Source organism: Wyeomyia smithii, chromosome 3, assembly GCF_029784165.1.
Source record: "Wyeomyia smithii strain HCP4-BCI-WySm-NY-G18 chromosome 3, ASM2978416v1, whole genome shotgun sequence".
Lineage (NCBI taxonomy): Eukaryota > Metazoa > Arthropoda > Insecta > Diptera > Culicidae > Wyeomyia > Wyeomyia smithii.
In genome coordinates this window covers 249,887,758-249,899,967 of record NC_073696.1, presented here as the reverse complement: position 1 = coordinate 249,899,967, position 12,210 = coordinate 249,887,758, and the positions used below count along the sequence as shown (strand labels likewise).

Sequence of the window (12,210 nt, the reverse complement as noted above, 5' to 3'; positions counted from 1 at the left end):
GTATTTTATCCGTATTTTATGTAAAGATTTATTTAAGAATTCCAATATTGCCGTGAATTTCGTTCTGAAGAATTACCAAATACTTTGGTACGCTGCTTAGCTGTTTTTTAACGGAACAAACATTTTCCTAAGCTAGGTGTTCTTTCATATTTGCTTCTGTCCGCCGTCACGAACGTGTGACCGCTCTCAGGGAAATTTAGAACAAGTTCCTACACCTAAACTGATTTTGAATTTATCAGTAGTATCAAATGTAAAAACAAAATCTTATTTTATTTTTAGCGGCACAGTTGGTACATTGTGTTATGCTTCTCACGAAAAACTTGTTTAATGAAGCACGAGAGAAGGTCATTTATGAATTGACCAGTGTATATTCATTCTAAACGCAAGCTATAACACCGCCATCGATTTGCAGTGTTAGTTTGTTTTTCATCACCGGTCGTAGCTGGCTATGGGACTGACTTGCTATCATTCTGGCTACGTACCGTAAAAGTAATCGCATGTGAGTCCCAGCTTATGATTTTTTACCAATTTTAATCAAATTTCGGTGTTTATGCAAGTTTTATGATGCCAAAGTGTTAGATTGTCATTGCAGAACTAAATTCTGTTGATGGTCTTGATTAAAAAAAGCATTTAAATGCAAAATTTCACCTAAAGCATTACGATTTTCAATTGCTGTTTCCTCGTCAGCACCAAAAAGCAAATGGGACGGACTTGCTATGAGCGGCAGTGTAGCCTTACCTTAAGATGAGTCTAGAACGACATTTTTGCGTTACATCATCAACAGATGCTTACGATTGTGGCATTCTATGTAGAAACGTTTTCGTGTGTACGTACAAATTCCTAAACCTTGCAAGTTTAAAAATGCTCTATCTCTTGATCGCTACACTTGGTTTTTTTTTACTGATAAGTGATTCCTACGTTAAATCGTCTGCTAAACATATTGGCGTGGTCAAAATCAAAATCGAAGGGTGGGTATTTCGTGGAAATTGCAAATTATGTTTAAAATTGAACAAATTGGCCGAGGGGTCCAGCAATCGGTACAACACTTTGTATTTATAAGTTCCGGCCCAAAATACATCGACTCACAAATTTTGTTCTAAATCGGTGATGGTCGATGCATTTCCTCGGACACTTGGCATGGAATGACCCATTCAACGATTCATACTGTTTCAAGCTAGTGGCGTAGCCAAAGGGGAGTTCGTGAAGTGTTAGAGCGGTGTCCCATTTTGTATCGCTTAAGGACTTTCTTTGTCGAGCGGTGTCCTTTTACTGGAGCCTTCTCCAGAATGAAAATTTTCTTTATTGAAGCTTTGCTTTTGAATGGTCAACTAAATTGCTAGATTGAGTTATGCAATTTGAGACCTTGCGCTAGGGTACGCTTCGCCTTGTTGTGAGAATGTACTATTTGAGATTAAACAACAGAAGGCTGCTTCGACTGTCCGTCCTATCGCTAAACGAAATTCCATTGGCCTCCTTTTGTTTATGTCAAGCGACAAACTACCATTCGAATGTTTTTTTCTTATTGACCATTAACTAAACTACGCACTGGTTATTTCAACAGGACTACGTCTTCGTTTACAGGGCTAGTAGCGGGTCACTTTTGAGTGACTTTGTCACTATTTTGAGCCTAGTCACTAAAAAGTCACTATTTACGCTAAAAAGTCACTAAAGTCACTATTTTACGACAAAATGGTCACTAAAGTCACTTTTTTAGCTTTAATTGTATAAATTAACTATTGTTGTATTGCAACATACTTTAGAAAGCTTGCTTCTCATTTACAGAATATTTGGACAGTTCGGTTTGTAAGGCATTTTTGTTAACTTTTACATCATAGAAGTTTCATGCCAGGCAATGTTTTCAAATTTCTCATCGAAGTGAACAGTGCAGAATAGTTACGAATGAACTGTCTAGGAGCTGCAAAGGAATGTAAAGGTTTCTTCTACAAGCTACTCGCGTCTTAAACCAGTGTTGTGCGTGAAATTACGTTTGTAGTTTGATTTGCTTGTCTCAAATCAACTGTTTCTCCTGGTTGAAGTGGATTCAAAAATTTCGAGCTTATATTGTGCATAGTCGTGTTGAGGTCTCAATTCGTAGGATTTTGCTTTCAATCATCCGAACCTACCTTACCGGTGTTTACCAGATACCATTTCAAATTCCATAATGATAACCCGTTCTTCGCATATTTTTCCTATGCTCCAGATCAAACAAACGAGTGTTTAGTGGGACGAATTTGATTAGAAAATATCAAGTGGGTTAAATATGCGTGGAAAATCATTGATGGGACAAACAGGCTTAGTATTGTTTTTGCAGATTTTCGGAACGAACAATGCTATTTTTAATATATTTTGAAAAACCCCTCTCTTAGTTAGCTTAATCAACTTCAAACGCTGTTCGAAGCTGTCACAGGCGGCACGGATTCCCAGATTCTCTGGATAACCGCTTTAACCGCTTTACAAGTTGAAGATTTTGTAAAATACTACAAGGTATACAGCCCTAGGATTGTATGAAATGGTGACGTGGGACTAAACACTGTAATTAGGGGATTTTTTGCTACAAAATATACAGAGTCTGCATACAGAATCAATGTGTTTGCTCAGCGACTGAACGTATTTTTATTTCCAGCCTCCCCTGGAAATCAATTTTTGATATATATTCAACAACACTCGAAAGAATATCGTTCATATCTGACGATATTATGCCTGTAGTATTTTTTGTGCAAACAACTTGTATTTGACAAGGCACATATCGGAATATATCGCATATCGTGCTTGTTGAAGAAGCACCAAGAATTTCTCATAATGCGTCAACGTCAGAAATAACTCTATATCCTCAAAAACCAAATCCAATAATACTTACGTTATCATAATGAATGGTTTTGTCTTATTTAACTCTAATTAAATCAAATCTTTAATATGGATCTTACTTTCAAAATAATATGGAAGCCCTTACAAAGGTTCATTGATTGGCAAACATGAAAAGATACACGCAAAACTTTTCCTTATTACTTTAGAAGCAATAGCGCAAAATTGCCTTTTGGGTAACAAACCTATTACTTAAAAGGCAATAAAATTCTTCCCCATTCAAGTAACAACACATACTGCCATATATTTAGCACGTGTTACGGGAGTACGACTATCTAATAATGGTCGTTTCAACTACATGCAAGATTTTTTCTGGCGAAAACTGCTCCTTTTCCATCTCAAGCAAAAAAAAAATCACACACCGTCGCATATGTTGCACATGTTACAAGTTTCTTTAATCTCCAATTCATTCGGTGTGCGTGAACTATACACGCATACGGAAAATACGGAGAAGAGAAAGAATATGACATCACGATCTCTAAACTGCGTTAGAGAAAAACAAAAACATTCGCTTTCCTGCAAGATATCTAAAACACATACTCATTGGTTCATGGAAACTTATTTGCACCAGTTTGAAAATACAATACTCGTGCCTATCCAGACAATATTCGCAGCTTCGGCAACTCTGGTCAGACAGTATTACATATTTCCATTTCAAGTAAAAACTGGGGGACGAAACGAAAGTGTTTCTAATTGGACATTTGAGGTTGACGGTTGAGATTCTGATTATGTGTGGATGAAGGGGACAAAAATGAACCTGATCGTTGCATCAATACAAATGCAGCGAGTGAAGTCTTGCTAACACATGCATTGCGGTGCTTGGCTGTATGTTCTCCTCCAGAAACACATACAAGCGTGTGGCCGTCATAATTTTTATTACTTTTTGTTTGTTACTATTTGTGTTTAATGCGCAGTCATAAGACACAATAAGTAATAAAAAATTGCCCTAAAGTAATAAAATGTTCCCCGTTTGCGTTGGGTGTATGTTAAACAAAATTATTAACAAGTTCCAGCAAAAAATCGTAGCAATCTACATGTCCCTTATATACGTTTTCCTGAAATCCATCCACGCCCCAGTCTAGTCCTGTTCCCTTCCGCCTACATCCAACCAAACGACAAGAACACCTTAAGACTCCGGATCCGGAAACAGCAACCAGACCCGCACGATACTCTCAGGGCCCGAGGGAGACAACCCAATATGCCAGTCCGTAACATCTTGGCCCAGTAGTGGAACATATTACATATGCTGCTTACCAATGGCAATGGAAAACCATCAAACAACAAACCAGTGCTTTTAATGCAAAACATTCTAGCTTTAAGTTAGATTTAGTTTCAGCTCGTAGTCGGCAGCGAGGATAAACAATTTGCTTTTAGTTATTAAGATACTTTAGAAAGTAAGCTACCAGATATAATTGGCGTCGTTAAACATTAATTTGTATTTGTGCCGTGTCAAATAAATTATAGATGAAAAAAAAAATCGTAGCAATCCACAATTACATTTTTATTTTTTGCTTGACAATTTTTTTCATTTGCCTTCAACTACATTCGCTGTATTACGAAGACAGGTAATATACGTTCATTATGGTAAAGCTTAAAATAATAATATATATTATCTGACAATTTTGAAATGTAAGAAATGAAGATAAAATTAAATAGATATCCGTTGCAAAAATTTACAATTCTCGTTGAGTAATTTACTGCCTGTGATCGCATAGATGTAACATTCGACATTTTATGGATTTCGTGCTTTTTATTGGGAAATGCTTAGAATAGTATGTACTTTTCACATCTAAAAAAATATGCTTATGTTTGTTTGAAAAAAGTCGTAAAAATACCAAGTTGTTTTGTCACATAGCGTGAATAACCGCATAATTGTCACACTACTTAACTTTTCCAACTTTTTTGTCAAAAAAGTTTGCATCTGAATCCACATCTGCATCCTATGGAACTCGGAAGTTATGCTGGTCCGGTAACCAACCACCAGTGATCCGTTTCTGATGTTCAGCTCATGCTTGTTGAATACATGAAAAAAATCATTTTCCCTGTGATATATTCCAAAAATAGCTTGAAAGTAACGACATAAATGTATCATTGCGAAAATTTCAACCAATTCGACTTCGAGAATAACATTCAATGTATACATAGTGTAAAGTAGTGCTTTCTTCATGATACTAAGTTTAGCTAAAGTGTCTATTTGCAAGAATATATTAGGAACAATGCATTTAAGGTCAAAATATTAAAGTGCGATTAACTTGAACAAACAATTTTGCCAATGTTACAAATATGCGATTATGAGCAGTTTATGGTTATCATATTTATGAGACAAACTTTTAATCACCATCAACAGCAGCATTGCAGTTTTTCATCAATTGCACACAAATAGAAATGTACGAATAAAAGTGTACCACTGCAATACGAATAGTACCGCTTCAATACGAATGTACCGCTGAAATATACGAATAGAAGAGTACCACTGCAATCATTGACGACGAGAGACCTGCGGTTCTTTACTCCACTGGTACTGTTGCTTTTTCCGGCATGTTTTCTTTTAAGACATCAGTTTTTATTAGGTTCCTTAGAAATTAACACGCAGGTTTGGAAATTGTTCAAGGATGGGTATTGTTTCAAACTTTTAGGAAAACGTTTACCTTCGAGACATCATATTAGTCTAAGCTCATGGAAGCAAAAATAAATTGACCTATTGGGACGGGGAGACTCTGTCAATTTTTATTTTGATATTGATACAGAGAATATCGCAGGGAACGGATGGTGTCCATGCATGTCGTCTGTGCTAGGAATGCTCGCATGTAATTGGTGTATTCGCGTAAATTTTTTATTGAAACTTTTTATCAATTTTACCGCTTAGCAATGAAATTAGAGTGATAATTAGCATATTACAAAATTGTTATACATTTTATCTATCCAACAACATATTGGTTATTGTTATTCATCGTGTGGTTATGCTGTTATTAACGTTTGAAATCTGACGCAACATTTGCCCGTTTCATTTACAATTTTACAGAATGCATCCCAGTATAGTAAACAAAGACGTAGTCCCACGTCAAAAAAGTTCATTGAGTTGAGATCAGGTGAACTTAACGGCAATTTATTTCTATTCAAAAAGTCCCTCGAATTGTCTCTATACCAACCTTGAGTCAAGTTCGCAGTATGCGCTGATGCATCGTCTTGCTAGAACATATAGTAATTAGCTCTGAAGAGTTTTCGAAGACACGGGGTAACGTTTTTTTTTCCAAAACTACCGTTTTAAAATAAACAGCATTAAATTCGGCGTCTTTGTAAATGAAAATCAGAGGAAGTTCACTCGCTTGCAAATTGCTCCCGAGACCATCACTAAAGCAGTCACACTCCAGGCCAAATAGTTTCTCATCAGAAACAATGAACTCGCGAACAGCGTAAAACAATGAAAGTATCATTTTCACTCTATCGAGCTTTTTTTTTCTAAAAGAATCGGCCAAAATATTGTGGACCGATTCAATAGTTATACTCAGATGGGTGGGAATTACACACTGAACGTTACCATTTCGCCGGACAGGCTTCTTCATAACAGTCACAATTTTACGACTTGCGGCATCCTTGCTGATCGTGGCCGACAGAATTTTCAACGATCCCCCAAAGAGAATGTTTCCTTGTATTTTTCGATGGTTTAATAAACGAAATCTCGCCTAGCTTCACATGATTTGAGATGTTTGAATATTGTGCAAGGGCAGTCACTGACCAAAAATCGTTTTACTACGACTTTCCGGATTTGTTACATCGCACATCAAGAACTAAATACAACTGACAGACCACCAACACACCAATGCGTATTCGAGAGCGCATACATTCGTTCACGTACTTTCATTAACACTTATAACTCGAAAACTGGTATTCGAATATATTGAACAAGGTGTTATTACAACCATTTCAATGTGAAATTATGATACAGCTTTTAGTTATTTTCTATGAGAACAAATCATTGCACATCCTATGTTCTAAAGACACAAATTTCAGATAAAATTTTATTCATTTATGGTTCAACAATGAATTTCAAAACCCTCTTTTGTATAGTTTTGGTCACTATTTGGTCACTATTTAGTCTCTATTTGGTCACTATTTTAATGAAAAAAGTCACTAAAGTCACTATTATTTTGCTCCAAGTTCGTTACTAGCCCTGCGTTTACTTTATTGGGATTCATTCTGTAAAATTGGAAATGAAACTGGCAAATGTTGCGTTAGATTTCAAACATAAATAACAGCATAATCATTGGATAGATAAAATGTAGAACAATTTTGTAATATGCTAGTTATCACTCTAATTTCATTGATAAGCGGTTAAATTGATAAAAAGTTTCAATGACAAATTTACGCGAATAATGAGCCAATTACATGCGAGCATTCCTAGTACAGACGACGTGAATGGACACCATCCGTTCCCTATAATATTCTCTGTATCAATATCGAAATAAAAATTGACAAAGTCTCCCCGTCCCAATCAATGGAATATAGAAAGGTACGGAGATGGTTTGAGTATCGGGTGTAAAGGGCTTCTGTTTTGATAACAGTGATGACGTAGAAGTCAAAAAACAAAGCCCAAAAACCAATGTTCGGTACATTTTTTTCAAGAATTTTTCACAAGTTATGACAGTTAACCCCGAAAAAAAATAACATTGAAAAAACCTTAAAAGTTGCTGTAATTGTACATAGTTATACCATAATTTAACTATGTTTTTCACTGTAAGTACACCAATTTTACATTAAATATCATTGTCCAGAACAATCATAGACATCGTTTTCGCCATCTTTACCATGCATTTACCATTTACCATGGGGTCGTTATGTATCTTAACAGTATTTTTCAGGCATTTTTCCTATGCATTTAGAAGTCACTGACAATGTTTTTCATGGTAAATTTATTTTCGGTGGTAGATTCAACTACAAAAAACGTTGTTAAAACATTGTAATGACAACAATCGTTTGCAAGCTAACAGTAAAAATACCGTCTTTCCTATGGTTACTATAAAAAACATTGTCCGTTTACTGTTCGCACCGAAAAATACATCTTAAATTTGTTTCGGGACGCCTACCTGCGTCGTTAAACAATGCGGAACACAATTCTAAATGGCATTTTCGTGTTTTGGGAGATCTACATCACAACCCCAACATGTGCTTCTGTTTTTTTTTCGTTACTAATACAGACAAATGTCTTCTTCTTCCTCACCTTTGTATACCTCATTGCGTCCCAATAGGTCCATTTATTTTTTATTTCATGAACTTAGACTAATATGATGTCTCGAAGGTATAAGTTCATTCTTGAACAATTTCTTAACCTGCTTTCAGAACATAATGAAAACTGATGTCTTAAAAGAAAACATGCCGGGAAAAGTAACAGTACCAGTGGAGTAAAGAGCCGCAGGTCTCTCGTCGTCCATGATTGCAAATTGTAAATTTTTGCAACGGATAATCATTTAATTTTACCTTCGATATTCACTGAATAATCGTGACCGGAAAGTATCGAAAGAGTAAATTCCTAAATATATACATTTATAGAAGAGTAAGAGCCTGCGAATGCTTGTGAATTTTTTCTTTACTTACTAAGACCCATTCAAAATCTCTTTTTACATTCCACAATTGTTAGATGATATAATATTATTCTAAGCTTCACCAAAATACACGTATATGAGCTGTCTTCGTAATACAACGAATGAAGTTGTAGGCAAATGAAAAAAATTGTCAAGCAACAAAAATGTAATTGTGGATTGCTACAATTTTTTGCTGGAACTTGTTAATAATTTTGTTTAAAATATCTTCTTTTGTTTGCCAATTAATGAACCTTTGTAAGGGCTTCCATATTATTTTGAAAGTAAGATCCATATTAAAGATTTGATTTAATCAGAGTTCAATAAGACAAAACCATTCATTATGATGATGACGTAAGTATTATTGGATTTAGTTTTTAAGGACATAGAGTTAATTCTGACTTTGACGCATTACGAGAAATTCTTGGTGCTTCTTCAACAAGCACGATACGCTTGTGCCTTGTCAAATACATGTTGTTTGCACAAAAAAATACTACAGACATAATATGGTCAGATATAAACGATATTCTTTCGAGTGTTGTTGAATATACTTCAGAAATTGATTTCCAGGGGAGGTTGAAAATGAAAATACGTACAGTCGCTGAACAAACACATTGATTCTGTCTATGGACTCTGTATATTTTGTAACAAAAAATCCCCTAATTACAGTGTTTAGTCCCACGTCACCATTTCATACAACCCTAGGGCTGTATATCTTGTAGTATTTTAAATTTAGTTTTTTTTTTCAAAATTTAACTACGTTAACCATAATATAATGATAGCACAAAATCCAATTTTTGACTTAATATCAAATCCGAATTTTGCTTTAAAATCAAACAATCCTTATTTAAACGATTTTTTTCTCTTTCCTAAGCTAATTTTTTTTTTCTAAATAATATTTATGAATCGTTTTTGGCAGGTTAAAATAAATTATTTTGTGTTTCGGCTAAAATAATTTTTTTAAAAAAAGTTTTAAACAGTTTTGTCCTCCCAAAAATAATATATGAGGCAAATAAAATGGATGGTTTTCTTTGACGAATTTTAACTTTTTTATTTATCCAACAATATCGCACGCTTAGCCTTGGGGCTAATAGCGGTCTCGATCAACTAGATTACTTGAGAGAATTCGTTATCGATATTGTTTGGCACATTTTGCATGTGTAGGATAAGTACAACGATACACCGTGCCCCAGTGCTGACTCGAGAAAATTTCCAGCTCGAAAAGATCCTTGAATCGATCGGGAATTGAACCCGATATCACAACCGTGTGGGAGAGCTAGCCGACCGACACCGCTAACCACAGAGCCACGGGGACCACATAAAAAAGGCCAACGACACGCGACGTTGCCAAGCGGTCACCCATCTAAGTACTAATCGCGCCCAATGATGCTCAACTTCGGTGATCGGACGAGAACCGGTGTTTTCAACATGGTATGATCGTTGACTTATTTATCCAAGTTCATATAATTATGATTGGTTAGCTAACAGCGTGTACTTCTCGTAGAAGAAGGTCAGATTTTGAATAATGATTTTTTTTTTGGGATATTTAACTTATTATTGTATTTTCATGGTTTTTCGTAGAATTGTTTTTGTCCCGTCGGGATGCGGTATATTTTTCCAAATCTGTATCATATTTCCAGTTAGCTTATTTTTCGCTTCCCCTACTGCATACATTGTCTGCTTAATGAACTTGAATGTTAACGGGTAAAAGCCGTTGTTGAAAATAGAAATTTTGTTCGAAAAATGTTTTTGTCATGTTTATTTTTCCTAAAAGGACAAAACTACTGTCTACAGCTTTGATGAAGACATTATACCAATCAAACAAACCGTTCTGGATTAATTTTTCTTTTGGAAAGTTTTGCCTTTTTTTCGCTTATCTCCATGATCAAAAAACAATTAATGTTCATTCAATATTTGTAGTGTTTATTGGAGATAGTTAATTTTAAATAATTTTTTAATTTTGTTTGTTCTTAAAAGGTTTTTTGAAACGGAATTGGAAGGTTCTTGGTTCACGCAATCAGAAGAATTTCTTGAATTTGAGGCTTCTTGGTTTTTTGCATCTTTAGGATGTCCTTGGCTTGCTCTGCGAGTTTCTTTGGCACAAGATCGTTGGTATCTAAGTTTTTCAGAACATTAGCTTCTGACGCTTCTGACTCAACCACCATCACTGATCTTTCTGGGCCCATAACCTGTTCATATAAGGCAATGGAATTTTCATGAAGGCAACTATCTTTGTTATATTGATCGGATTAAACTGAACTGCCGTGAAATGACAAAGTGACGTAAGTGTAATTTTTTCGAATATGAGTTTTTCATGCCAACTTGTTCATTATTCGAAAACCTATCTTTTGGTATCCTCCTTTTTGTTGTTACTTATTCGTAAGTTGCATAAAATCGAAAAAGAACAAAGTGACGTTGGCACACATTTCCATACAAAGATGACGAGAATTTTTTTCGTTTTTGGACCATACTGAAAAACTGATCTCTTGGATCTACGTCACAATGTCATATCACGGCAGTGAAGGTGATTTCCTCATTCCCTGTTTCATTAGCGCTTGCTTACTTAGGTTTCACGTAATCTAACTTTTTCTTTCTTCATTAGATTTGTGAAAACTGAAGGTTCTATCTCTGTTTACAGTGTCATACACGATTTTAAATATAGAAGTAGCAAATCATATTTTTTAGCACCATGTTTACTTTTCATAATTATAATGTTGTAGTTGTTGTCTGAGAGTCTTCAGGAAACTCACACAAATATATGTAAACAAGATCCCCCTCACCGATTGCCTAGATAGGCGTACAAAAAATGACGTTGAGCGTGAGTCTTTTTATTTTGGGCTTAGTTCTTCATTACCTATACATACACTCTTTTTTTACGTGTTGGGTATTTTCGTAACTGCGACCAATTTTTTTATATTCTATGACATATTCCCCCACATACACTCTTAATATGGATTGCGTTGTAGTAGAGATAGGATAGTAGAGAAAGATGAAGTGTTTTCTTGCTGTCAGTAGCGATACCGCTTACCGTGCATCGCACGTACTGTTTAAATAAACCGTTTTGAACTTGGAGCTTCCTCCTTCTACCTGTTTGATCAAATTAAAATTTTGCTAGAAGAATTGTTTACATATTCTGCTAAGCAGAGTTTTACATTTCGAAGCATTTGAAAAGTTTCAAAAAAATATTAAGTCATTTATAATCAGGTTATCGAGGTTCTGGCATCGCTCGATTAGAAATTTTTTCACGGTTAAATTTATGTAACGATAACAACCTATTGTTCGAGATACACTATTGAAAAATTGGTAAATAACATCGATTGTCTAAATCATACCAAGCAGCCAATCACTACCTCTCTTCCCAAGTACAGCGACACTAACGGATACAACCGATCTGACTTTGTAAACGATTTGTTGTTGTTGTTGTCACTTTCTGTTTCCGATGCTTTTTTACTTCCCTTGCCATTCTTTTCTCTTCTTAACTCCTCCCTCTTTCTAACTAACTGACGGAACCTCGATATCAAAGGTACTTTCGAACATTTCACCTCATCATTTTCATTCTAAAACCGTACCAGTGACGTACGGACGCTAGGTGGTAGCCGTTAAAAGGAAGAAAAACAAAATAGTACCGGTCATCTCGTGCCGGCTTCACCCGTAACGCTGTCGGCTGTTAGTAGTACACGGCTACTGCAAAAGTATTCAAATGGCTAGAATTCTAGCCGGAATAACCAGAGAATATGAATCATCGGCAACTGGCACCTTTTGGTGCCTTAAA

The 12,210-nt window shown here is 35.5% G+C and overlaps 1 non-coding gene across 1 annotated transcript; it reads right to left on the bottom strand.

Moving 5' to 3' along the window:
- Window positions 1-9,764: 9,764 nt before the first annotated feature.
- Window positions 9,765-9,883, bottom strand: LOC129733436 (5S ribosomal RNA). The gene has a single exon (XR_008729530.1). It is a non-coding gene; the product is annotated as a 5S ribosomal RNA (ribosomal RNA).
- Between the last annotated feature and the right edge of the window lie 2,327 nt (window positions 9,884-12,210).